Genomic DNA, 15406 nt, shown 5'->3' with positions numbered 1-15406 from the left:
CCGGCAGGTGGCCCTGCAGCTCACCCTGCCTCAGGAGCAGGACCCAGTTCCCGCCCCATGAGGAATAGATAGAGCAGTGGAGTTGACCGGATGCCATGTGATGCACGTACCTGAGCAGAACAGAGAAGCACGCATTCAGTTCAGAACGGGGAAGGATCCTCCCGAGAAGTGCCCAGCATCGGCTGTGAGGACTCTTTATCTCCTTGTCAGGAAGTCTTCTGGGTTCAAGGCACATTCTTACGGAACTGTACAGAGGTCAAAAGACTGCACACACATGACTTCCTTAACCAGCAGTCCTACAACGAGAAAGTAGCAGAGCCAGGACTTGCACTCAGGTCATTTTTTCCAGTCATTATATGTTGACTACCTACTGGGTACATGACACTGTGCTAGGCATGCCTGCTTATAAAACTTCTCAGACACAGAAATCAAACTCTTCTTCAAAAAACTTACAGTGGGGTGCCTGGATGGCTCAGTGGTTTCTGCTCAGATCACGGTCTCAGGGTCATATCAGGCTTCAGTGCAGAGTCTACTTGAGATTCTCTCCCTCTCCCTCTGCCATACCCCTGCTTGCACTCTCTCTAAAATAAATAAAATCTTAAAAAAAGAGAGAAAAGCTTAGAGTAATGGAGAAAGTAAAGGTATACTCACAAGTATAGTAAGTTCTTTATTTTAAAATCCGTCCTTTAATAACATATTGAACTTACATCTATTGAGAATCTACTATTTGCAGGGAGCATGCCAGGCACTGGGACACAACGATGAAGAGAACAGCATTCTTACCTGCAGAGCTGACCATGGATCCACAGTGCAGCAAGCGAGCAAGGAAGCGAACAGTGGCGCTCAGTGATGTGAGAGGCCCCAAGAGATACGAACAGAAAAGTTCAAGATCTGAACCTACAGTCATGGTCCTCAGTGGACACACAGTCTAAGGAGAGATGGAGAGGAACTGGGCGCTTTGAGCACCACGGACACCATGGGGGAGAGCGTGCAGGGAGAGCGTAGGGAGAGGGCATCTAGAAATGGGGAGCCAGGAATGGCTTCCCGGTGGAATGATGCTTGAGTCAAACTTGAAGGAAAATAGGTCTTAGTCAGGTTAAGGAAAGGGGAAAACATTCTTCTCAGGAGCAGAGAGGACCTGTTCAAAGACACCGGTGTTGAGCAGAGTACTGCGCGGTTTCGTGTGGCTGGGATGAAAGCCACGAGGAGGGAGCAGCATGTGAGGACGAGGTGGCCCCTGGAAGCATGGGAGGATGGAGACAGGGCTGATCCTGAAAGACCTAAGCAGAAAGCTAACAGGACACAGAGGCTCAGGTAAAGTTCTCCACTCAGCTTGGGAACATTCGGCAATGATGCAAGGAGAGCCAGAATTGGAAAGACACGAGAATAATCCGGATCCATGGGGTGGAGAACAGGCATTCTAAGTAAAGAAGATGCTTTGGCGTGGCTGGTGTGGGATTCACGGGACCCCGGGTTGGGGCTAGGCTTCTGTAAAGTTCTGGAGCCAGAATGTGCACCAAGAGCACACCGTCACCTGCTGCATACCGTCCAAACTGAACCAGACACGCTCCTCACGGACATCCACACGCACATCAGAGCACGGGCAGACTCTAAAAACGAGCCGGTAACTGCAGCGACCATGCACTTTGTTGTCCCGAGACACTACGGAGAGGAAAGGAGGTGGAATATGTAAATTAGCAGGACGAGATTGGCACCTGGAACGGAGGGCCGATGTTCAAATAACCGGATAGATTGCATTGAATATTACAGGAGTGCAAGGCAGTGAGTAGGAGTGTTTGAACGGCACGTACTGGTATAAAATTGACAGGAGTTTTCTGTGGAAACATAACAGGGAAGGTTTGGAGAAGTGACCAGTTCACTTCTAAATACACACAGGCACACACACACTCCACATAACACACTCACCCACTCCTTATGCCACACACACACACACACACTCCCATACCACACACACACCACAAACATGCACCTGCAATCATATATATAGGTAAGTAGATGTACGCATGCATTATGGCTGCCACAAAAACGAAATGCTTGCTTTGTCATATGAGATTCAAGCTTGTTTTTTTTTTTTTCTTTCAATTAATGGAAGGCAGTAATGGACAATAGTTAAAGGGTTTAGAATCATGTATATCTTAACTGGCGTGTGAGTTTCACTATTTAGCACTTTGGCTGGATTGTTTAACTTCTGAGTCTCAGTTTCCTTATCTATGAAATGGGGATGACAGTATTCACTTTAAAGCATTATTGTGAGGGTTAGTTATATACATTGCCTGGTACATAGTAAAACCTTCAGTAAAGAATATTTTATACATCCTTGTTTTTTCAATACACATCATTTTGAATAGCTTAGATATGTATCTCTGTACTATTGGGTTTTAATGTAGCACATACCACAAAAAATTTAGAAAATAAAGAGGTATATTACATGTAACAAATCATCTACTGAACTCAAATCAATCTGGCTTACATAAAAAGGAAATATTTTAATTTGTGTAACTGAAAAAATCAGGGGTTAAATCTTGCTTGGTGGAGGACGGTATGCAGAGACCAACTCCTCCTCATCAGGGCTCTGCTCTCCATCCTTAACCAGCTATGTTCCTTATGGAGCCAAAGTGGCTGCCAGGGGCCTCGGATGGGCGCATCACCAGGGAAGCAATCCCAGTGGGAATGGAGCTTGTTCTCGATTAGCTTTCCCCAGAATACTGAAGAAGTCTTGAAATAGTCCATCATGGGTCTTTGTATTAATCTTGAAATTGTCTGAATTCTCTGACTGGTAATGTCAACGTCATATGTCCACCTCCCTGACTGAATCCAAGAGATGGGACTTCTGTCACCAGCAAATGGGACAAGTGATGCTGCCTGGCACAAAGTAACCCAGCTTCTCTACATCCTACCACCTGGAGAGATAACTGCTATTTTTGGTGCAGTTCCTTCCAGATTTCTTTGCCTACACAAATATAAATACATAGGACCTTCTAACAAGGGTTTTTGCTACGAAAACAAATCCGACTGTGCACAGGTTGGTATTTCCTTTAATCACTTCCCGATATATCATGGGTTTTTTTCTCATGTGAATTAATATAAACCAAATAAATCTTTTTAAATGGCCTAGTATTCCACTAGTATTCCACTATGTGACTGCATTACAGTTTATTTCTTTCGTTTTATTAAGTTCTCTGAATGGGATGGACTCTAAGAAAGGTGACTAGTGTGACTGATTAGAAATAAGAGGGTTCCCATCTCCTCTTACGTGCAGCCTTGAATGGGGTGTGTGTGTGCGCATGCACACGTGTGCACAAGTGTGGGCATGTACGCGTGCCACGGGAAATGCACAAGAATGTTTATATGATCCAGAGTCATCAGAAAATGCCCACAGGCTTGAGATAGAAAGGAGATCAGAATTTGCAGCCCCTCAGTACGCTTACAATCCGTTTTACCAGCCAAGGTTAGGAGCCCTGGTGAGCGTTTAAAGCACAGGACTGACTCCCAGGCCTCATCACAAGGGGATGGGGACCCATCTCAGATGCTGACTCTCTTGTAAGACAGGAGAGCTCACTCTACGAGCTTACATTGGATGGCACTCAAGATAGAGGTCACACGAGCAACTGAAATGAATATAGGACTAGACATTTCTACAGATGTATGCAACAAACAGATGAAGGACATTTGTAGGGTTCCCCATTGAAGAAGGGGATCGCCAAGTCTGAAGTCGGAGACAAAGAGAGGCCGCTGCCTTTAAAAGCAAACAACAAAAAGAAACATCTTGACAAAAATACGTCGGTGACGCAGATGTCTCTTTAAAAGGTTCCGGGTCCACATTTCCCAAAGAACCGTCGCCGTGGTTTTTAAAAATAGCACGCTGCCTGCGACCGCGGGTGCCAGACTCACCGAGGGGGCCCCCCTCGCCCAGCGGAGGCTGCGTGCGCAGAGCTGAGCGCCCCGAGCGAGCTGAGTCAGCCCCGGCCGCCGCGCTCCCCGCCCCGCCGCCGCCCTGCCAATCTCCCGCCTCCCCGCCGCGCCGGCCGGCGAGAGGACCAATTAGTGCAAGCTGTGATGTGGACATGGGTCCTCCGAGGACGCAAAGCCCTCCCCGTTCTCTTGGCAGAGGCCACTGGAAGGGCCGTCGGATGTCAACAGCTGTCCATCACTCCCTGCCGGCCCAGGGGGGCTTCCCCCGCACCTGGCCCGGACCCCGCCAGGCGGCGGCAAAGCTCGCAAACGCCGCTCGCTGGAGCCCCCACCGCCCCCGCGGCCCCCACTGCCTCGGGTCCCTCCTCGGAGTCGGAACCAACCGGGAGACAGGTACCTTTGGCTCTTTGCCTCCAAGGCAGGCCTCTGGAAGTGAAGGGAAGCACTTTGAATGTATGGCTTTCTGGCCTGTTTTGCGGAAGAAGGAAATGCCCTTGACATACCCAGGAGCTTCCGTTTTCAGAGCATCAGAGTGAAAGAATGCACAGATGTTCTAGGTTTGCCCATGCCCCCGTTCACTGTACATGTGAAAAAGAAATCGCTTTATAACTGTCTCACTGGGGGTGGTGAGTGATCGGGTCCTGCAGATTTTTTGTGTGTGTGAATTAACAGGGACACTAGAAGATGACAAATATTTCTGACACATAAAAATAGTTTTAAGGAGAACTCTCTTTGTACAAGAGTCTCTCCATAGTATCTGCTGACAAGTACATAACGAGATGACTAACGGTGTTTTTTTTTCTTTAATAAACTCAATTATTTTCATTTCATTTGAACTGAGAAATGGACATATAATCCAACAAAGCCATTAATTCAAAATCCTTCTCTCAAGTTTTGAAATATGTTACATGATTTGGCAAGCAAAAAACTTCTTTCCCAGCTATGATTTGATTAAACCAAAACAGACCTAGGAGTACATTTTAGCTGTGTTGGGAGGTGAGATGGTTTAGAAAGCAAAATCAGCGTAGTGGTATAGAGGGAACCATCTAAATTTTGTTATAAAGGAGAAAAATAGATATTTCAAAGCAGTGGACTATCCAAATGCAATGTTGCATGTTGCAGCTTGAATGTAGCATTTATGGCTTTTTCCCCCCAGCCCTAAAAAATTATATGTGTATATGTGTATGTGTGTATGTGTGTGTGTGCGTGTGTGTGTATATATATGTATACTGTCCTCTGAGGACCAGAAGAGGCACAGTTCCTACCCCAAGGAGCAAGACTCTAACTCATATAAAATGTCACGACACAAGAAATGACAAGTTTTAAAAGTTATGCGTGAATATAATTGGTGCCATAGGAGTTCAGTGATATATCAGGTACACTCAAAAGCCAGAGGATTACCACCTTTCTAACTTTCCAACCTCATATTTATTGCCCCCCCCCCCCAGTTCCATGACCTTTCTCTCCTCCCATATTCAGGAACCTACATTGCCTGAAAGAGAACAATTCCATCTTAGAAGCATTAGCTGAAATCTACCACTCCCTTGACAAAACTTTCAATCCTCCAGCTGTCTTCCTCTCTACTTTGTCTACACTACTCTTTTTTTTAAAAAAAGATTTTATTCATTTATTTGACCGAGAGAGAGAAAGCAAGAAAAGGAACACAAGCAGGGGGAGTGGGAGAGGGAGAAGCAGGCTTCCCGCTGAGCAGGGAGCCTGATGCGGGACTCGATCCCAGGACCCTGGGATCATGACCTGAGCTGAAGGCAGACGCTTAACCGACTGAGCCACCCAGGCACCCCAGGTCTACAGGACTCTTAAGGAGAGCTCCATCTCTTGGTAACCCTATCTTTTTCCAATCTGTCTTCACTCCCTTCTCTCTCCAACTGAGTTCTTAGTTTCCTTCATTCATCTCACCTACGGCCCTGCTCCCCTGTCTCAGACATGCTCGGAAACTTCAATCCATAGGTAACATATTTAATGGATGGGCTCACCTGTCAACTCCCCCAATTTAAGCAGCTAGACAGGTAGTCAACCATGGCATTATAGAGATGTCATGGATGAAAACATCACATTCCAATCTTTTTGGTTCAAAAAATCCAGATAGCAGGTAAGAAAGACTGGCAAAGATATGTGATGATTTAGAATCTATTTTTTCTTACTGACCCCCAAGGGAAAAAAAAATTCCAACTGGAGAGAAGAGAGAAGGAGGATGGGGAAGGAGAGAAATGAAATGTGGGTGTGTCTTCAGAGAGTTAAGGGTAATAATCCTCTTGCTTCAGGTATTTGGGGATCTGAGAGCGCAGGTTAGGTACTCTGGGAGGGAGTGAACCTTTCATAGGTGCCCTGCAACCAGAATAGTCTAGGGGCAAAATGGTAATGGCTGAAGGGTTACTGGGGGCGGGGTGGGGGGGTGGAGGTGGGAGGAGGCAGAGAGAGGGAGTCTCCCGTAGCCCCCGATTAGCAAAAAGAACAGTGAACAGAAAAAGAACAGTTAAATTCCCTATGTCCCTAGCAGCCCCAGAGGGAGCTGTGAAAGTTAGTTTTGCTGGCGGGTAGATGCCCAGGGACATTTGCAACCAGTGTGAGGAGAAGCTGAGCAGGAGGAAACAGCCTAGACCAGCCAGTGGAAATCAGCTATTATCTCTCAAGAGAAGCCACGTGGAGATAACACAGCAGAAAACCAGAGAGGGTCAAGGGAGAGGACTGCGTGGAGCATGGGGCATTTTTAAGGGCAGCGAAAATACTCATTACAATATCATAAGGATGGGGAAATGTCATTAGGTATTTGTCCACATCCACAGAATGTACAATACCAAGAGTGAACTGTAATGTAAACTGTGGACTTTGGATGATTATGATGTGCCAGTGTAGGTTCATCAGTTGTAACAAATGGGCCACGCTGGTAAGGGGTGTTGTTATGGTTATGCAGGGAGTTTATGGGAAATCTCTGTACCTTCCCCTTAATATTGCTCTGATTTAAGACTGCTCTAAAAAGGGGCGCCTGGGTGGCTCAGTTGGCTAAGTGCCGGCCTTCGGCTCAGGTCATGATCCCAGGGTCCTGGGATGGAACCCCATGTCCTGCTTCCTGCTCAGCGGGGAACCTGCTTCTCCCTCTGCCCCTCCTCCCTGCTCATGCCCTTGCTCGCTCTCGGTCTATCTCAAATAAATAAATAAAATCTCTTAAAAAAAAGACGGCTCTAGAAAATGAAGTCTTTAAAAAAAAGATAAACAGGGCGCCTGTGTGGCTCAGTTGGTTAAGCGACTGCCTTCGGCTCAGGTCATGATCCTGGAGTCCCGGGATCGAGTCCCATATCGGGCTCCCTGCTCGGCGGGGGGTCTGCTTCTCCCTCTGACCCTCCCCCCTCTCATGTGCTCTCTCTCTCAAATAAATAAATAAATAAAATCTTTAAAAAATAAATAAAAATAAAAAATAAAAAAAATTTAAAAAGATAAACAATTGGGAAGAGTTACATCTCAGTGTAGTACAACATTGGGCTGAAGACCCCAACTGTTGGTCAGACACCTCACCTCCACTGGAGGGCTGCAGTGACCCTGAAAGCCCCAGGAGCAGGAGAAAGGAGGACAAAAAAAAAAAGCCCTTGAACTTGTCTGAATTTGTGTAAAAAATGACTGATAAATGAGCCAATTTGCCTGAGTTTACCTGGAATTATCAGATAAGTTTCTAGCCCTGAGAAAGGAATAGGGGGCTCAAGATACCAACTGAACTTAGTTCTAGAAAAAAATACGTACCTTGTCACCTACCAGCTTTGGGGACTCAAGTTTGTGCTTACCACATTTCATTGTCTTTCTGATGTGTTGACCCTGTAACACCTCAATCTTCTTAATTCTCTATTTCTATCCCGCGGGTTGCTGAGCCCCACTGAAGAAAAGCACACCGAACGAAGGAGCTTGGGGGGCTGGGAGGGAAGAAAGGGAGGCTCTTAGGTCTACCCTCATTTGATGGGCAGGTTCAGACAGGTGAAGGGAGGAGGGGCAACATGATAAGAACTAAGGGCTGGATAGAACGTTACACTTTCCAAAGAAGGCACTTTATGTGCATTATTGCACTCAGTGCTCCCGATAATCTAGGAGGGAGATAGACATCCTTTTTGCTATGGACTAAGGACATGTAGCCTGTCAGCAAGAGAGCCTAGACTTGACTCTACTGTTCTGACTCTTACTCTCATGCTCTTTCCACTGTCTCATGCTCAGGATCCCACTCTGGTGTCCAGAAGGCTGGCTTTGCTTGATGTGAGTTTCCTTTCACTCCTTCAGCAAAAGGTTAGCTTTCATTTTCGGCATCCCCTTTGATCTTAGTACTATTATGCCCATTTTACAAATGAGCAAACTGAGACTCATTCGTTCAAGGTCATGGGACTGAAAGCAGATTTTCTGCTTCATGATTCGATGATCTATCCGTCATATCCTGCTAATATTAAGCTGTAATAGTACATGATTAATGTTACATATTTAGAGAAGCAAAATACTGCTTTATTCATGGAGAAAAATGGATCACTGGTTGAACTTTTTCCTCTGACTGTTATGAATGTCACATATACATCACAATGCAAAACAGTTATAGTGGATTATATTTCCTTTCCCTTTCAATGCACTGCACTCAAATGACATATTTTAATCTGAGAAATTGGGAAATACAAATGTAGCTTCCATGACAATGCTTAGAGTAAGCGAAGCCTGACTCTCTAAGTAGAAAATGGTTCAAGTCAAATGCTTATTATTTTTAACCAAACAATGTCTCAACATTAACTTTGAAATCAGTGGCAACTTTGTCCGTTTGTTTTCTTAAATCATTCCGCATTGGTTTCCTTCTCTTCTTTAGATCATTTTGCTGCACTTGCAGTTTGATATCTCATTCATGGCTCTCCGGTCTGCAAACTCTGTTTAGTGCAAAGCTTTGCAGAAAAAAAAAAAAAAAATCTCTTATTTGACCATGAACTTTCGATGATCTAGTTAGCGTTACTGTCAAGCTTCCCGCGGTCTTTTTGAAAAGCAGGACTTGTCCGTGCTGCCCTCTGGCCAACTTCAGTGGGACTAAAGTACTAGCAAGAGCCATCAAACTGCCTGACGGCTTGTCACCAGCGAGGCTCCATTAATTTACACACATTTTCCACTGTTTGGCATCTACCATGATAACTCTTTTCTCTTCCAAGCAGCTCCTGTTTGCATTTAACACTTGGGTTAATTTTCATCAGAGTTTAAATTTAGCCATCAGTTATTTCTGGGGAGCTGTCAGCCAACATATGGAGAGAAGAAGAAAAAAAAAATCCTTCTGAATTTATAATAAAGTGGGATCTGTTGAATGTGAAACAAAACCAACTGCAATATAGCGAGGCCCCGGTGGGGAGAGCGGGGTCAGCAAAGAATTGCAGAGTGGATTAGCTGTTCTATTCACCAGAGCCGCATCTGGGCACCTCGGAGCTTCTAGATATATCAAAAAATGATGGAAAGACACAGTTCAATTTGTCCCCATTTTATAAAGGATAATTAACCTGTCAGTCTTGCTACTTTAACAACTTCATTAAATTGGAGGCGAAATGGGTGCTGAGAAGTCTTGCCTTTATCCACAAGGAACAGAGGGCACTTAGTAGCAAGGAAAAACCCACGCCCCGATAATACTGTCTGGTTCCTGAAAAATGGAACATGCGTCTTCCAATTATATAATAATCCTGCCTTCACTATGACCTGCTAAAAGTAATTTTCTTAACTCGGAAGGCAGGGGAAATAATGTTACAGCCCGACTAGGCCGGAGAGGCTCACCACTTAAAAATTGAGGTTATAGGGTTTCAAATGCTGTTGGGCCAAACTCTTTAAGACCTGGAGCGTCAGCTACTAAAGGTGGACAGCATTTCACAAGTAATAAAAAGAAATAAAAACAGAGCTCCCTCGAGTTCTCAACAGCTCCCTCTGCTGCCCCCCCACACCGGCTTCCAGCATCTGTGTCTCGACGATAAATCATGTTTTTTTTTTTACTCCCTCGAAGATCTTAAACTTTAAAATGCCTTTATTCAAGAGTAAAGGAATATCAAAATCATTTTAGTGTTTGAAATCTTATGTAATCTTGGGCTTTTCTTTCTTAAAGCTAATAATATACTGTGTATTTTAAGTAATTGAAATGGTTTAATTAAGGTTTTAGTCATCTTCTCTTTAGAAATTCCACTCTGTATACATGAATACAGAGGCACAGTAAGAATCATTACAAAATATTTTTAAAATCTTATTAAAATCGAAATTATGTCATTACCAGTTAAAAAGGAAATGGTTTTGTGAGGTTGTTAATTCAGTCCTGTAGTGTTGCCTTTGATTAATACAAATAATAATTTATCATAAGACAATAATAAGAAATTTCAACTGGCTATAGTAAAGATAAAATTTAATATGCGTTCCTTGTCAATATAGTCAAAATTCTGGGTATGATCATATAATTTTCCAAGAAAAGAATTTCATTTTTAATTTAGAATGATTAAAAACACAAAGCAATTTGTATCTTCCCCATTTCTTTTTTGTTCATATTTTTATGAGATTATTAAAAAGGTAATACTTATAAAGCTAATATTACCTTTAAAGTTTATTCTAAAGTTATGATCCTCATGAACCATGATATTTTTATTTTAAATACTTTTAAAATAATTCACTTTTGAGAATTCGTGAATATATTAGGAAGGCAAAAATAGAGCAACTTATACTTCTTTTGGTACAATAGATGCCGTGTAGATGAAAATCCATTTTATTACAAGTGATTTGTAGAAAGACAGTGACAGGGTTCTTCACTAAAATATTTACATGCTTTATTTGATGAAGACATCAGAATTCATCTATTTTTTGATACATTTGAAACAAGATTTGGTATACCTTCTAGAGTAATTGTAACTACTACAAAAGTTATTCAGTTAATATTTAAGAACATAGCTATTCTTTTTCATGCTTTTTACAATGAAAGTTGCCTACTTTCAGAGAAATGATTGTTTCAAAAAAGTGAGAGATGACACTTGTGAAGATCAGTGGCATTCAGAGATTTTTCAGAGCACATTCGGCTTCATCATATCCATTATAGGATTTCTATTTACCTCACCTCACTAAGGATTGCATTTATCATAAAGGAGACAAATCATTTTTGTTACAGTTTTTGGGAAGGGCTGGTTCTCAGGCCTCTCCAACGTGACTTCTTCCTGGTCCCGAACTTGCCTGTCTCTGCAGCTAGACAAAAATTAAGATGATACACTTTGTATTGTTCCAACCTAGACCTCTGTCTGCATGCATTTGCAGAGAAGAATTAAAATCTTTATTAGCCCCTCCCCCTTGGTACTGTAAAAAGGGGAACCGTGATTCAGAGTGGCAAATGTTCTTGCCACTGGTGCTTTTCCAAGTTGTACGTGATTCAAAATCGTGGCAGTGGACACACACCACCATGAGTCCTTTTCTGCAGCAATGACATCCCACCTTTTTATATATAGCACTTGGCATGTTTGCTTGCTGTGTCTTTTAGAGGAAAGACCCAAGGGCCATTGAGATTAGCAGGCTCCTCAGCCGTGTCACCCTCTCCAGCTGGTCCGGCTCCAGGGCCACGGCAGGCTGAAAAGTAAAGGACTCTGATTGCATCTGAACTAATGTCGGGAGACTGGGGATGTTAAGAAGGAAAGCAGCACCAGTCAGAGCTTGTTGGACATTCACTGTATAAATGAAATGGAACAGGGACAAGGGAGAAGGTTTTGTGAGATTCAATCTGACTTCAGGGTCCAGAGGCAGGTGCATTTTACCGTGCCTCTGAAAGAGCTTATGGAGTGACCCACACCTTAACTGTAGAAACCACGTGACTCCACTTGCCCAAATAAAATATCCCAAACCCCAAACACGGCCACCTCTTGACTCTGTGAGAAAATTGGCTTCCACAGTTCGGAATGTACACATCTGGCCGATCCCAACTTTTGTCTTAGATGAAGAAAGTGTTGTTTTAATTCAGCTGTGCATATCCTTCCTGTGTCTTATTCTAAGACAAAACACTGCAAATTTTAGGCGGTAAAGACAGCCCAAAGCTAAAATGAGCAGCGAGGACCACTAACTAAACATGGGAAGAAATGTCATTTCCTATTGCAACAAAATATTTAAATTGCCTCGGATTTAATCACTGTAATTTAGTAATTTTGTGAATGTAGGTCAGCCATTTATTGGCAGTGATGTTTTTTTATTTAAAGGGCACATTTCTTTTTCACTAATAACCTTCAAATTTGCAGTCAATTTATTCCAAAGAATTACAAAATTATCAATGAAGCATAAATGTAATTAGGTCTCCTTATATACAGCACGAGTAAAACTATCTACAAAGAGTTCTCTGAGCCTGATTTTAAGATCAAGTCCTCACAGTTTGTGCCTGCATTAGTAATTGAGAATGAAGGGGTGGTTTTAACAGAAACAACGTAGGTGTTTGCAGCAACTGTGAAAACCCGTTATCCGTGATTTTCTTTTTCTTATGTTATCACCAGACTATGTCGTAAAAATCACCTCCACCACCACCACCATCAAAAAGAGATGTGATAATTATCTGAGAAACTTAAATAAGTACATGTTGGGTTAGTTATCTGGCTATTTTTTGAAACGATGAATTTGGCTTTGTGTGTGGATGGGGAGCCACGCAAAGCCACAAGGCTCCCGGGGACACAGGATGTGGATCAGTATCTCCTAATCCAAATTGTAACGGAAATGCCAATACCAGTTCACATTTCCTTTGTTCACATTTTGGAAACAGAAACATCTTGAACCAGATCAGCAGCTGTCCACGTGTAGTCGCTCAGATTTGCCAAGACAACAAATGACCCATTTCCTTTCCCTCGGCTGAAGGTTTTGTGCTGTGTTTCGATGAGCATATCCCAGGCGTAAGAGAGGAGCTGAAACTCTTCACTGTTGGTAGCAAAATTGCAGGTTAGGAACTGGATCCTGGTTTGGCATCACGTGAAATAGTAATGTAATCAGCATATGACTTGTTTTATAACTTTCGAAATATAGATTTGCATGGTTATTTGAGACATTAGTTTGAGGAAACCTTACATTTAACAAAATTAAAGCTAGATTGTTTTGAAATTGTGATTAATTCACACATGCTCGTATTTGGGGTTGGCTAAAAGGTAGATTTTTCAATGCACCAAGTTCAGTTTTGTTCCGAGGGTCTCTCTTTGCTTCATTTTGTGACAAATAACTAAAATTCTATATGGAACTATATAGCCTACCTTTTTGGTAAGAATTTTAAATCTCCATATTTTAGGACTCATTTCTATAAGTGTTTCATAACTCACTGTTAGCCAACCTAGTAAGTGTTGTGGGGCATCACTGTAAAATAGATGCTTTAGATAAATACGCACCGTTGTCCTCATGTTCTCTCTCTTTACTATCTGGCTACCCAGACCCTCTGACTGGCTACCACTCATCAGCGAAGCCCTAGTGATGATCTCCCTCCCCTAATTCCTATAGCAAATGAAGGTCACTCACTGTATATTCAAACACACACTTCCTCCTGCTAGTCATATCTCTCAATCTGGACTTGTCTCATCTCTCCAGTTAAGCGTTCTAAAACACTTTCCAGTCCCTGCAATCTAGCAGGCTCCTGGGTAGGCACTGAGGTAGGCTATCATCCTCACGATCATACACAGTAAGCAAGACAATACCCATTTTACAAATGAAGAATGATCTGAGTCTCAGAGATATTAAATACTGCTCATGGTGACCTGATTATTCAATGATGACATCAAGATTTGAAGTCAGGCCTTTTAAATTTCATATCCATTGGTATTTCTGCCTCACAAGTCCATGTGTGTGTCTTGAATCAAGCACAACAAATTATTCCTCTCTCTATTACCTCAGAGTACCTAGCATGGTATCATGCTCATAGTAAGTACCCAATAAATACGCCATGATTCCATAATTTCTTGGTATTCCTCAGGTAGAGTGTGACTCTATATGAAACTCAAACACTTCATCTTAATTATCTATTTACCTGTCTATCCCTTGCGTGAGGCTTTCTTTTATCTGATGCGTCATTGTACGCCCCTGGTCTGACCTGCAGTCCTCTCTCAGTATTCAAGAGATCCAAGGCAGGGAAGCACCTGGAAAGGAATGCAAATTTCGTCTGTTTTTACTAGATCACTAATATTAACTTCCTTTCTGGTCCATTGTAACTCTCCTTAGAGATGTTTTTAAAGACCGCTGCCCTGTTTAACTACATAGGTAGATCTCTATTTGTTGTTGAATCAGGAACTTAGAAGTCACACCAGATGGGATTCTGCATACCTGCCTTTCTCACCTTGCATAGGCAGATAAAGAAACACAGACAGTGATCCACATACCGGACAGCAGTAAAATAAGACTTGTTCTTATGGGCTGAGTCACGTCCTCCCAAAAGATGTTGAAGTCTTAACCCTCAGTATCTGTGAATGTGACCTTGTTTGGAAAGAGGGTCATTGCACATGTAGTCAAGTTATGATGAGGTCATTAGGGCAAGCCCTAATCCCATAGGACCGGTAGCCTTATATATGGGAAAATTTGACCACAGAGAGAAACATGCACAGGGAGGAATGCCACGTGAAGTTGAAGGCAGAGATCGGGATGATGCTTCAGAGAGCCAAGGAGCTCCAAAGACTTCCAACAAACCACTGGAAGCTAAGAGAGGAGCAAGGAACAGATTCTTCTTCACAGCCCTCAGAAGGGACCAACGCTGCTGACATCTTGACCTCGAACTTCTAGCCTCCAGATCCATGTTAAAATTTCTGTTGTGTAAGCCTTCCGGTTTGTGGGTACTTTCTTATAGCAGCCATAGGAAATGAATAGACTTGTCTCACACTAGGATTTATAGACAAAGGCCTTTAATTAAATGGCTTCTGTCTCTACTGAAAATTAAAAGAAAAATTATTTTTGTTAGGCTTGTTTTTTCGTTAACCCAAAGACACAAAAGTAGCAGTCATTATGCACAAATGTTATAAAGAAAATATATTAATTTTAGAGTACTTAAGATAAAGTCACTTTTGACCTATCATTTGAGTACCATGGAAATAGACCATATGCCGGTGATGGTATATGACAGAATATGTTATTAAAGATGATGCAAGATATGATCATTTACTGTAGAGGTGAAATAAGAGAAAATACCCAAATATGACCATCATCTATCCCGTGTTTGTTCTGGATATCAAAGACATTGATTGAAGGTGAGAAGTTTAGGCAATCAGCTTTGAAGCCATGTAGAACGCTTACTGGATGGTACTAGAATTTCTGGAAAGATTGGGGGCTGGGAACTAAGGGGAGGCCTTGGGGGTTGTACTCTCTGCTCTGCATCCGCAAAAGTGGCTTCTCTTTTACTCGTTTCATATACTGGGGTCCTTCGTAAGGTTTCATTTGAAAACAGGGCTAGGCTGCTTTAAAAAAAAATTGAAATTACTGCTTCAGCATTGTTTCCTGTCATGACTTT

Source organism: Neomonachus schauinslandi, chromosome 6, assembly GCF_002201575.2.
Source record: "Neomonachus schauinslandi chromosome 6, ASM220157v2, whole genome shotgun sequence".
Classification (NCBI taxonomy): Eukaryota; Metazoa; Chordata; class Mammalia; order Carnivora; family Phocidae; genus Neomonachus; species Neomonachus schauinslandi.
This window is presented reverse-complemented; position numbering follows the sequence as displayed.